This window comes from Pristiophorus japonicus, chromosome 14 (genome assembly GCF_044704955.1).
Source record: "Pristiophorus japonicus isolate sPriJap1 chromosome 14, sPriJap1.hap1, whole genome shotgun sequence".
NCBI classification, from domain to species: Eukaryota; Metazoa; Chordata; class Chondrichthyes; family Pristiophoridae; genus Pristiophorus; species Pristiophorus japonicus.
This window is the reverse complement of record NC_091990.1, coordinates 112,298,899-112,312,651: the sequence shown is the minus strand read 5'-3', so window position 1 is coordinate 112,312,651 and position 13,753 is coordinate 112,298,899.

Below are 13,753 nucleotides of genomic sequence, written 5' to 3'. Positions count from 1 at the left end.
ACTCGAGGTGCTCAGCACCCTCCCGGATGCTCTTCCTCCACTTAGGGTGGCCTTTGGCCAGGGTTTCCCAGGTGTCGGTGGGGATGTTGCACTTTATCAAGGAGGCTTTGAGGGTGTCCTTGAAACGTTTTCTCTGCTCACCTGGGGCTCGCCTGCTGTGTAAGAGTTCCGAGTAGAGCGCGTGCTTTGTGAGGCTTGTGTCGGGCATGCAGACAATGTGGCCCGCCCAATGGAGCAGGTCGAGTGTGGTCAGTGCTTCGATGCTGGGGATATTGGCCTGATTGTGAACACTGACGTTGGTGCGTCTATCCTCCCAGGGAATTTGCAGGATCCAGCGAAGACATCATTGGTGGTATTTCTCCAGCGATTTGAGGTGTCTACTGTATATGGTCCATGTCTCTGAGCCATACAGGAGGGCGGATATCACTGTAGACGATAAGCTTGGAGCCAGATTTGAGGGCCTGATCTTCGAACACGCTCTTCCGAAGGTGGCGCTGGTGCACTGGAAGCGGTGTTGGACCTTGTCGTCGATGTCTGCCCTTACTGATAGTAATCTCCTGAGGTATGGAAAGTGATCCATGTTGTCCAAGCCGTGCCGTGAATGTTGATGACTAGGGGACAGTGCTGTGTGGTGGGGTTAGGTTAGTGGAGGACCTTTATCTGACAGATTTTTAGTGTAAGTCCTATGTTTTCGTACGGCTCGGTGAAGATGTTGATGATGGCTTGGAGTTCAGACTCTAAATGTGCGCAGATGCAAGCATCGTCCGCGTACTGTAGTTCAATGATGGAGGATGGGACAACCTTGGATCTAGCCTGGAGGCGATGAAAGTTGAACAGCTTCCCATTGGTTCTGTAGTTTAGTTCCACTCCAGTGGGGAGCTTGTTGAGTGTGAGATGGAGCATTGCAGCAAGGAAGATTGAGAAGAGGGTTGGCGCGATGACGCAGCCCTGCTTGACCCCGGTCCGGACGTGGATCCATTGGGTCAGGATCACGGCTTGCATGTCGTTGTGGAGCAGGTGGAGGATGGTGACAAACTTTTGGGGCCAGCCAAAACAGAGGAGAATGTTCCATAGTCCCTCGCGCTTAACAGTGTCAAAGGTCATTGTTAGGTCAAAGAAGTCCATGTACAAGGTTTGGTGCTGATCCCTGCATTTCTCTTGCAGTTGTTGCACCGTGAAGATCATGTCCGGTGTTCCCTGTAGTGGATGGAATCCACACTGTGACTCTGGGAGGAGCTCCTCAGCCATATGGAGAAGACGGTTGAGGACGATTCCAGCGATGACTTTCCCATTGGCTGACAACGGGGAGAATCCTCTGTAGTTGCCATTGTCCCCTTTTTTAAAGATGGTCACGATTACTGCATGTCTGAGATCTCCCGGCATGCTCTCTTCCTTCCAGATGAGAGAGATGAGGTTATGCATTCGCACCAATAGTGCCTCTCCGCCATACTTTAGTGCCTCAGCGGAGATTCCATCTGCTCCTGATGTCTTGTTCCCACATGCTCCCACAAACAGCAATGTGATAATGACCAGATAATCTGATTTTTTGTTATGCTGATTGAGGGATAAATATTGACCAGGACACTGGGAGAACTCCCCTGCTCTTCTTCAAAATAGTGCCATGGGATCTTTTACGTCCACCTGAGAGGGCAAACGGGGCCTACCGTTAAGGTCTCATCTGAAAGACGGCACCTGCAACAGCACTCCCTCAGCACTGCACTGGGAGTTCCGACCGAGATTTTAGTGCTCAAGTCCCTGGAGTGGGACTTATAAGAACATAAACCGAAGAAACAAGAGCAGGAGTAGGCCACACGCATCCTCGAGCCTGCTCCGCCATTTAATAAGATCATGGCTCATCCGATCATGGACTCAGGTCCACTTCCCTGCCCGCTCCCCATAACCCCTTAATCCCTTATCAGTTAAGAAGCTGTCTATCTCTGTCTTAAATTTATTCTGAGGCAGTGAATTCCACAGATTTACAACCCTCAGAGAAGAAATTCCTCCTCATCTCAGTTTTAAATGGGCGGCCCCTTATTCTAAGATTACGCCCCCTAGTTCTAGTCTCTCCCATCAGTGGAAACATCCTCTCTGCATCTACCTTGTCAAGCCCCTCCTAATCTTATACGTTTCGATAAGATCACTGAATTCCACTGAGTAGAGGCCCAACCTCCTCAACCTTTCTTCATAAGTCAACCCCCTCATCTCCGGAATCAACCAAGTGAACCTTCTCTGAACGGCCTCCAAAGCAAGTATATCCTTTCGTAAATATGGAAACCAAAACTGTATGCAGTATTCCAGGTGTAACCTAACTAATATCCTGTATAACTACAGCAAGACTTCCCAGCTTTTATACACCATCCAGTTTGCAATAAAGGCCAAGGGTCCATTGGCCTTCCTGATCACTTGCTGTCGCTGCATACTATCCTTCTGAACCCACAACATTCTGACGCAGAGGCGAGAGTGCTGCCCACTGAGTCACGGCTGACACTATGGGCCCAAGTTTCGGGCCGCGCCTAAAACGGCGCAGCCCGGACCGAGACGCCCGTTTTTCGCGCCAGAAAGTGCGCCTAAAAAAAACTTACCTGTTCTCCGGCTCCCTCCAAGTTCTCTGGAGCCGGGCGCGGCACAGCACGAGCTGTGGGGGGCAGAGCCAGGTCCCTGCGCTGAAACAGTGCCGGGACCTCTGCACATGCGCGCTACAGTGGGCGCGCATGTGCAGTAGCTCCAGGCGCCCAAAACTGTGTGGGAGTGGTCCGAAGCACGCAGCCCCTAGCCATGGCTGAATGGCCTCACTGAGGCTGCGTGAATAAGGCTCCTCCCACCCGACCGGACCGGACATGACACCCACTCTCCTCTCCCCCCCCTGGCGACCCGACCTCTGCCCCCGCCCCCCCCCAAGGGGCGACCCGACCCCGGACTTCCGCGACTCTCCCCCCACCCCCCCACCCCCCGGGACCTCTGCGACTCGACCACTGCTTCCCCCTCCCGGCGACCCCACCCGGCCATCACCTCCCCCCGGACCTCCGCGACGCGCCCCACCCCCCCCGGGACCTCTGCAACACCCCCCCCCCCCCGGAGACCCGACGCCACCTACCTGTAAATCCAGCCTGAAGTCTTGGGCCCGGCCGTTCAGCCTCCTTCTCTCCCTTCACTCCTCCTCTCCCTTCCCCACCCCCCCTCCGTTCCCCACCCCCTCTCCCTTCCCCCCCTCCCTCCCCCCTCCTCCCTCTCCCCCCACTCTCCCTCCTTCCCCCCTCTCTCCCTCCATCCCTCCTCCCTCTCTCCCTCCATCCCTCCTCTCTCTCTCTCTCTCCCGCCCTCCCTCCTCTCTCCTTCCCTTCCCCATCTTCTCCCCCTCTCCCCCCTCTCCTCCTCCCCCCCCACTCCCCCTCCCCCCCTTCTCCTCCTCCCCCCTTCTCCCACTCCCCCCCTTCTCCCCCTCCCCCCCACCCTCCTTCTCTCCCCCCCACCCCCCTTCTCTCCCCCCCACCCCCCTTCTCTCACCCCCACCCCCCTTCTCTCACCCCATCCCCCTTCTCTCGCCCCCACCCCCCTTCTCCCCCTTCCACCCCCCTTCCCCCTTCCCCCTTCTCCCCCTTCTCCCCCTTCTCCCCCTTCCACCCCCCTTCCCCCTTCTCCCCCTTCCCCCTTCTCCCCCTCCCACCTCCTTCTCCCCTCTCCCCCTCCCACCCCCTTCTCCCCCCTCCCTCTCCCAACCCCCTTCTCCCCCTCCCCTCGCTGTCAGAAACACAGACACTGACAGACAGAAAGTGAGAGACACACACACACACAGACAGAGAGATAGAGACACTGACAGAGACACACTGGGGGGGGCCGTCCCAACACGCTGTTGGAGGACTCCCGGTGCTGCTGTCGGTAAGTAGAAAATGTTTTATTTATTGATTTTTAAGATTTTTGTATTTTTTATTAATTTTTTTTTGATTGATTTATTGGTTGATTTATTGATGTATTTATCATTTATTATTGATGATGGCTCTTTATTTGTAAAACTGAAGTGTTTAATGTTTGTAAACTTCCCTTTAAACCCCCCCCCCCCCCATTCCCTACGCCTAATTTGTAACCTACGCCTGATTTTCTAAAGTGTAGACAATGTTTTTTCGAACGTACAAAAATCTTCACTTACTCCATTCTAAGTTAGTTTGGAGTAAGTTTTCACTGCCTAAACTTTGAAAACAGGCGTAAGTGGCCGGACACGCCCCCTTTTGAAAAAAAAATTCTGTTCCAAAGTGAAACTGTTCTAACTGACTAGAACTGGAGCAAACTAAATGCCGAGAATTCAAATTTCTAAGATACTCCATTCTAAATCAGTTGCTCCAAAAAAACAGGAGCAACTCGGGCCGAAACTTGGCCCCTATAAGTGCAAGGTCTTTCTTTTCCCACCTCTCCATGCCTGTATTTACTTAGAGGACCTTCTCACTGAAACTGGCTGTTGAGTCATCACGGGTGGACTTTGATCCACTCAGGAGCCGGGAAAATGGTTCATACAGGTGATTTGTGATTGGTGCTCATTAATCTCACTGCTTCTAAATTTGCATTTCTTACAGTTTCCAATGGGAGCTGTCTCCCTACAGCGATTTCATTCAAAGTCTGACAAATGGTTTTTACACCTGGCTTTTGATGGACCGCAGAATAGGAATTTCATTCTGCCAGTGCATGACTGTCAATCAGGCACGGCATCAAAAGTAATCATTTCAAATATCTCATCATTGAATCTTGCTCATCAGTCAAATTTCCTCTGGTGGGGTTGTCGAGAACAAGGGGGCATAACTTTACAATTCGAGCCAGGCCATTCAGGGGTGATGTCAGGAAGCACTTCTTCACACAAAGGGTGGTGGGAATCTGGAACTCTCTCTTCCAAAAAGCTGTTGAGTCTGGGGGTCAGGGGTCAGGGGTCAGGGGTCAGGGGTCAGGGGTCAATTGATAATTTCAAAACTGAGATTGATAGGTTATTGTTAGGTAAGGGCATTAAAGGTTACAGAACCAAGGTGGGTAGATGGAGTTAAGATGCCATGATCTAATTGCCTGATGGAACAGGCTCGAGGGGCTGAACAGCCTCCTCCTGTTCCGATGTTTCTATGTTCAATAATTTAGTAAATTATGAGGTGATTTTTGACTGAACACTTCTGGCAGGGAGCTTCGTCCTTTGGAAACAGACATTGTAAATTTGCCCGTGACTCATCAACCCTCTCCCCACCAGCCTTGCAAATCCAGAAAATCACCCCAAGCATGCAATTTTTCAGACGAAACAGCACTTCCTTCAGGCGTGAAGTTCGCGGAAAATATTTACAAGACTTCAAGAGCATTGTCAAGTCTGCATTTACAAAAGCAAAGCAAAGCAACAAATAAGCCAATGCAGGAACAGAAAGGCAATCGAGTTTATGCCATTGCTGCAAAACAATTCACTTAGAAACGCGACAGTATTCCTGGTGGATGCAAATGACGTGCCCAGCTTATGAAGTGATGCGTCATAAATCACCGTTCAGAACCACAGCAAACATACAAGAACATAAGAATCAGGAGCAGGAGTAGGCCCTATGGCCCCTTGAGCCTGCTCCGTCATTCAATGAGATCATGACTGATCACCGACCTCAACTCCACTTTTCCGCCCGATCCCCATATCCCTCGATTCCCCTGGAGTCCAAAAATCTATCGCTCTCAGCCTGGAATATACTCAATGACTGAGCATCCACAACCCTCTGGGGTAGAGAATTCCAAGAATTCAGCACCCTCTGAGTGAAGAAATTCCTCCTCATCTCAGTCCTAAATTGCCGAGCCCTTATTCTGAGACTGTAACCCCTTGTACTAGATTCCCCAGCCCCAGGGGAAACAACCTCTCAGCATCTACCTTGTCAATCCCCTTCAGAATCTTACATGTTTCAATGAAATCACCTCTCATTCTTCTAAACTCCAGAGAGTACAGGCCCATCCAACACAATCCCCATCATAAGACAGCCCTCTCATCCCAGGAATCAATCTAGTGAACATATTGTGTTCCATGTTGCCGCTGCTCCTGCAGTTACTCATTGCCCGTGCTGTCACTATGCTCTGTGTCCCGTTTGAAAAGACACTGAGATTGGATGTGTTCGTCTCCAAGGTGGAGGGTCGAGGTTGGAATGGGTGGGGAGGAGGGGTGGGAGGTGGTTCTGAAGTGACAGGGTGGGTGGGCGGGGGTGGGGGTGCGGGGTTGGTGGGTGGTGGTCTTGAAGTGGCTTCGAGAGCTGAATTTGGCCATGGTCAAAGCTCTATCTTCTTGTGGTAAACAAAATCATAATTTCTTTTTAATTTTCCTATTGCTGCTCTTCACTGCTTCCCCAGTTGATGCTGCAATGGTAACCATCCTGCAGGATGAGCATTGTATCGGTGGCGCATTCCGGGTATAGTTGGCGAGCGTTGGGCTTGGCTTATTTCAAACTGATGGGCAGTTTATTTTCAAAAGGCACTCGAATGATTAATTTGAGAGGAATCAGGGCTCAATAGCTGAAGTAGTTTGTTGGGGTTTTCCAATATACTGGTAACCAAAGTAGACATTTAATCCAGATTCTCCATTATAACAGTACTGGCTAATTATTATTGAGATTAAAATAGATTTTCTGCTCAGTTGAGGAATCTATTCTGAATGCTCTCTCCCTCATTGTCTCCCACTCTCATTCTCTGCCATTTTCTCCCTTCAGTCATTTTCTCTCTCTTTGGCCGAAGTTTTCTGTAGCTGGGCAGGTCGGGTGCAGCCGATCGGCGTGACGAGTCATGATCCTGGTGATGCTTCCACCACCTGCAGAAATCGGCTTTGTGAAAATGGGGCCTATTCAGCTCGCCCTGTGCGTTACCTGACCCAATTAAATGGTGGGGGTCTGATGACTTCATCCATGGTATTTTCAGCCGGGATATTTAAAGGCGCCATGGTCACATTGCATTTGAAGGTTCATCTCCGAGTGTGCAGGCAGCACACTGGAGGAGTCCATTGTTCGAAACAGTTGGAGAGATGGCTGCACAGAGGCAGAGGTTTGCAGCCAGGTTCTCCGATGGCTCCCTTCATATCCTTGTGGAGGGAGTCACAGCACACAGGGAGATCCTCTTCCCTGCCAATGAGCAGAAGAGACCTCCCCAGCAGACAAGAAAGTGGGGGCACGGGTCCTGCCCGCCATATTGAGGCCCTAGGAGATCCAGGGGTTTAAATTGCACACATTTTTCAAGCGCTACCGTGGTGCTTCACAGGAACGATTAGTCTCAGGACCAGCAAGTGTTAGATGGCAAGATGGTTTGAAGCTCGGAACATTGACTCAAGGTGCTGTGAGAATAGGTTAATTGCATTCATTTATCCAGCGCCAGTCCACATAGGTGGACAGATGGCATTACACAAGGGTACAGCAACAAGCAAAACATTGGATGTAAACATTAATTTGTTGTCTGCAGTATTGAGTTTTTTATTTTAGTAGATGTGATTTCCTTTAAAATACTCCAATCTCCTAAGGACAACAATGCAGACTTTCGACATCTACTCTTCTTCTATTCATCGCTTCACCATTGGTGGCCATGCCTTCAGCTGTCAAGACCCTAAGTTCTGGAATTCCCTCCCGAAACCTCTACGCCTCTCCTTCCTCCTTTCAAGAAGCTCTTTTAAAACCTATCTCTTTGACCAGGCTCTTGGTCACCCATCCTAATATCTTCTTATGTGGCTCGGTCAAATTTTGTTTGATAAAGCTCCTGTGATGCACCTTGGGATGTTTTGCTACATTAAAGGTGTTATATAATTGCAAATTGTTGTTATCTGAACCGCAGTATGTCCCGCTCACCCATCCCCCCTGTGTTCACAGCCATACATTGGTTTCCAGTCCACCAACGCCTTGATTTTGAAAATTCTCATACTCTTGTTCAAATCCCTCCATGGCTTCCCCATCCCTATCTCTGTAACCTCCTCCAGCCCCTACAACCCACCAAAGAAACTGCATTCCTCCAACTTTGACCTCTTGCACATCCCCAACATCCTTTGCCCCATGATTGCCATTTGTGTCTTCAGCTGCCAAGGCCCCAAACTCTGGAGTTCCCTCCCTAAACTTCTCCTCCTCTCTACCTCGCTCTCCTCCTTTAAGCCGCTCCTTAAAACCTACCTCTGTGACCTAGGCTCTAGTCACCTAATATCTCCTTCATTGGCTCGGTGATTGATTAAGCGCCCGTGAAGCTTCTTGGAATGTTTTCTCACACCAATCCCTGACCCCTGACCACATGTCTGACAACAGGAATTCTCTGCCCCAGAGAGATGTGGGGGCTGGGTCATTGAATATATTTAAGGCAGAGATAGACAGATTTTTGAGCGATAAGGGAGTAAAGGGTTATGGGGAGCAGGCAGGGAAACGGAGCTGAGTACGTGATCAGATCAGCCGTGATCTTATTGAATGGTGGAGCAGGCTCGAGGGGCCAAATGACCAACTCCTGCTTCTATTTCTTATGTTCTTATGTTCTTAATACTTAATTGAGGGCACCTGACCACTGGCCGGGTCCAAATCTAGGAAAATAACAGGAGGAGGCCATTCAGCCCCTGGACCATTCAATTAGATCGTGGCTGATCTGTATCTTAACTTCAGCTTCTTCTTTTGTATGGTATTTGCAAAAAAACAAATTAAATGTCAATATCTAAGTCAGATATTCAGGCCAAAGCTTCCGGTGTAACAGCATAGGTTGCCTGCGAATTCCCGCTGAGGGCAGTGCTCAATGATGTGCTCCAGGGTCTGATTGGGAGTTGCACAGTTGCATGATGGGAAGGCTTTAATCTTCCATCTATGGAGAAGGTGGCAGCATCGACCATGACCGGTTCTGAGGCGGTTGATGGTTGTCCACTGTTTGCGAGGAAGGTTTGATCCTTCAGGTTGTACCGTGGGGTCCTCTATGAGGAATCCATTTCGGATGTCACAATTCTTCCAAGCATTTCACCATCGGTCATCAAGGCTGAGGAGAGGTCGCTGAAAGACTTCGGGGATGGTTCAAAATGGCCGTCTAGATTTGAGATGGGCTGGTGTGGTAGGTTGTTCAAGTCGGCCTGGATCGGCATGTCTTTGCTGGTGTAGCAGTTGTATTCTCTGGATATTCGCGGCATAGGTGTCGGGCAGCCAAGGTTTTTGTGTCGATAAAAATGTACCGGTGATAAATCTCGTCGTAGAATTCAGCTGGACAGCAACGGATTTGACTGTGGACCTCGTGGCCATGCTGGAGAGCAGTACTCTGTTGTAGAGTACAACAGGGTGAGTGCTGCTGTACGGAGGGTTTGAGCGTCTGCTCCCCACGTGGAACGGCGAGTTTCTGGATCAGCTACCGACCTACGTGGACTCCTCCTCACTCTCAGGCTCTTCAGTCTGCATGTCTCAACATTGAAATGAGGCTCGAGGTCCAATATCGGGGGAGACACAGGCCTCCCCACACAAAACATTGCCCACTCACTCGTGAATCTGCCCTTTCTTCGTAACCTTGTGATTTGTTTTTGCAGACACGGGGCCTTAAGGTCAATACCTCCTTTAGATTGCTATTTCAGATCAGTCATGTTTCATTGGAATAGAGCAATCAGGAATCTGTGCAAAGGAACTTTTACATTTTATTGTTTCTAGCCCAAAGTCTCAAGTCTCTTAGAAACATAGAAGACTAGAAAATAGGTGCAGGAGTAGGCCATTCGGCCCTTCTAGCCTGCACCGCCATTCAATGAGTTCATGGCTGAACGTGCAACTTCAGTACTCCCTTCCTGCTTTCTCGCCATACCCCTTGATCCCCCTAGTAGTAAGGAATTCATCTAACTCCCTTTTGAATATATTTAGTGAATTGGCCTCAACAACTTTCTGTGGTAGAGAATTCCACAGGTTCACCACTCTCTGAGTGAAGAAGTTTCTCCTCATCTCGGTCCTAAATGGCTTACCCCTTCTCCTTAGACTGTGACCCCTGGTTCTGGACTTCCCCAACATTGGGAACATTCTTCCTGCATCTAATCTGTTTAACCCCGTCAGAATTTTAAACGTTTCGATGAGGTCCCCTCTCATTCTTCTGAACTCCAGTGAATACAAGCCCAGTTGATCCAGTCTTTCTTGATAGGTCAGTCCCACCATCCCGGGAATCAGTCTGGTGAACCTTCGCTGCACTCCCTCAATAGCAAGAATGTCCTTCCTCAAGTTAGGAGACCAAAACTGTACACAATACTCCAGGTGTGGCCTCACCAAGGCCCTGTACAACTGTAGCAACACCTCCCTACCCCTGTACTTAAATTCCCTCGCGATGAAGGCCAACATGCCATTTGCTTTCTTAACCGCCTGCTGTACCTGCATGCCAACCTTCAATGACTGATGTAGCATGACACCCAGGTCTCGTTGCACCTCCCCTTTTCCTAATCTGTCACCATTCAGATAATAGTCTGTCTCTCTGTTTTTACCACCAAAGTGGATAACCTCACATTTAACCACATTATAATTCATCTGCCATGCATTTGCCCACTCACCTAACCTATCCAAGTCACTCTGCAGCCTCATAGCATCCTCCTCGCAGCTCATACTGCCACCCAACTTAGTGTCATCCGCAAATTTGGAGATACTGCATTTAATCCCCTCGTCTAAATCATTAATGTACAGTGTAAACAGCTGAGGCCCCAGCACAGAACCTTGCGGTACCCCACTAGTCACTGCCTGCCATTCTGAAAAGTCCCCATTTACTCCTACTCTTTGCTTCCTGTCTGACAACCAGTTCTCAATCCATGTCAGCACACTACCCCCAATCCCATGTGCTTTAACTTTGCACATTAATCTCTTGTGTGGAACCTTGTCGAAAGCCTTCTGAAAGTCCAAATATACCACATCAACTGGTTCTCCCTTGTCCACTTTACTGGAAACATCCTCAAAAAATTCCAGAAGATATGTCAAGCATGATTTCCCTTTCACAAATCCATGCTGACTTGGACCTAGCATGTCACCTCTTTCCAAATGCGCTGCTATGACATCCTTAATAATTGATTCCATCATTTTACCCACTACTGAGGTCAGGCTGACCGGTCTATAATTCCCTGTTTACTTTCTCCCTCCTTTTTTAAAAAGTGGGGTTACATTGGCTACCCTCCACTTGATAGGAACTGATCCAGAGTCAATGGAATGTTGGAAAATGACTGTCAATGCATCCGCTATTTCCAAGGCCACCTCCTTAAGTACTCTGGGATGCAGTCCATCAGGCCCTGGGGATTTATCGGCCTTCAATCCCATCAATTTCCCCAACACAATTTCCCGACTAATAAAGATTTCCCTCAGTTCCTCCTCCTTACTAGACCCTCTGACCCCTTTTATATCCGGAAGGTTGTTTGTGTCCTCCTTAGTGAATACCGAACCAAAGTACTTGTTCAATTGGTCTGCCATTTCTTTGTTCCCCGTTATGACTTCCCCTGATTCTGACTGCAGGGGACCTACGTTTGTCTTTACTCACCTTTTCCTCTTTACATATCTTTAGAAACTTTTGCAATCCGCCTTAATGTTCCCTGCAAGCTTCCTCTCGAACTCCATTTTCCCTGCCCTAATCAAACCCTTTGTCCTCCTCTGCTGAGTTCTAAATTTCTCCCAGTCCCCAGGTTCGCTGCTATTTCTGGCCAATTTGTATGACACTTCCTTGGCTTTAATACTATCCCTGATTTCCCTTGATAGCCACGGTTGAGCCACCTTCCCTTTTTTATTTTTATGCCAGACAGGAATGTACAATTGTTGTAGTTCATCCATGCGGTCTCTAAATGTCTGCCATTGCCCATCCACAGTCAACCCCTTAAGTATCATTCGCCAATCTATCCTAGCCAATTCACGCCTCATACCTTCAAAGTTACCCTTCTTTAAGTTCTGGACCATGGTCTCTGAATTAACTGTTTCATTCTCTTGCTTAGTTATTTTTGTCCATCAGTGCCATTTCCATTAAATTTCCTTTATTGCTAATGTTTTAATTCATTAAATTCATGCACTGTACAACAGCACAAACTTCATTTATATCGTGCTTTATTATCACTATCTCTCTCTCTCCCTCTCTATCTCTCTCCCTCTCTATTTCTCTCCCTCTCCCTATCTCTCTCCCTCTCCCTATCTCTCTCCCTCTCTATCTATCTCTCTCCCTCTCTATCTATCTCTCTCCCTATCTCTCTCTCCCTATCTCTATCTCTTTCTATCTCTCTCTATCTCTCTCTATATATCTCTACCTACCTAACTACCTACCTCGCGCTCTATTTATCTCTCTCTATTTAACTCTCTCTATTTATCTATCTATTTCTCTATTTATCTAGCTCTCTCTATCTCTCTCTATATATCTCTACCCACCTCTCTACCTATCTCTCTCTCTAGCTATCTCTCTCTATTTATCTCTCTCTCTAGCTATCTCTCTCTAGCTATCTCTCTCTATCTGTAATTATCTCTCTCTCTATCTCTCTATCTCTCTCTATTTATCTCTCTCTCTATCTCTCTCTCTCTATCTCTCTCACTATCTCTCTCTATTTATCTCTCTCTCTCTATCTATCTCTATTTATCGCTCTCTATCTATCTCTTTTTATCTCGCTCTATCTATCTATATTTATCTCTCTCCCTATCTATCTCTATTTAACTCTCTCTATCTATCTATCTCTATTTATCTCTCTCTATTTATCTATATTTATCTCTCTATTTATCTCTATTTATCTCTCTTTCTCTATCTATAAATATTGGAAGTTGCTTCACAAAGGTCTAAGAAAACAATGGGTGCTGAGCGTAATTGAGATATTGAGAGAGGTGGCCAAAAGCTTGTTCAAAATGGAAGGTTTTAGGAAGGATCTTAAAGTAGGAGAGAGGGAACTGGAGAGATAGAAGAATTCTTTCAAGCAAAATTATGAATCATAGAAATTTACAGCATGGAAGGAGGCCGTTTCGGCCCATCGTGTTCTTGCCAGCCAACAAGCGGTTATCCAGCCTAAACCCACTTTCCAGCTCTAGGTCCATAGCCCTGCAAGTTACATCACTTCAAGTGCACATCCAAGTACTTTTAAAATTTGGTGAGGGTTTCTGCCTCTACCACCCTTTCAGGCAGTGAGTTCCAAACTCCCACAATCCTCTGGGTGAAGAAATGTCCCCTTCAATCCCCTCTAAACCTTCTACCAATTAGTTTAAATTTATGCCCCCTGGTTGTTGACCCCTCTGCTAAGGGAAATAGGCCCTTTCTATCCACTCTATCTAGGCCCCTCATAATTTTATATGACCGAGATGAAGAAGTACAACAACTACAACTTGTATTTATATAGCACTTTTAATTTAGTAAAACATCACATGAGCAATATAAAGCATAATTTGACACCGCGCCGCATAAGGAGACATTAGGACAGACTTGATTACAGAGGTAGGTTTTAAGGAGTGTCTTAAAGGAGGAGAGAGAGGCAGAGAGGTTTAAGGAGGGAATTCCAGAGCTTGGGACCAGGCAGCTGAAGGCATGACCGCAAATGGTGGAGCGATTAAAATCAGGGATGCGCAAGAGGCCAGAATTGGAGGAGCGCAGATATCTCTGGTGGGGGCGGGGGGCGTTGTGGGGCTGAAAGAGATTACAGAGATAGGAAGGGGCAAGGCCATGCAGAGATTTGAAAACAAGGATGAGAATTTTGAAATCGAGGCGTTGCTTAACTGGGAGCCAATGTATTTCAGCGAGCACAGGGGGTGATGGGTGAGCGGGATTTGGCACAGCCTTGTTAGAGGCCGACCTGACATTCATGTCAGTACCTGAGTTT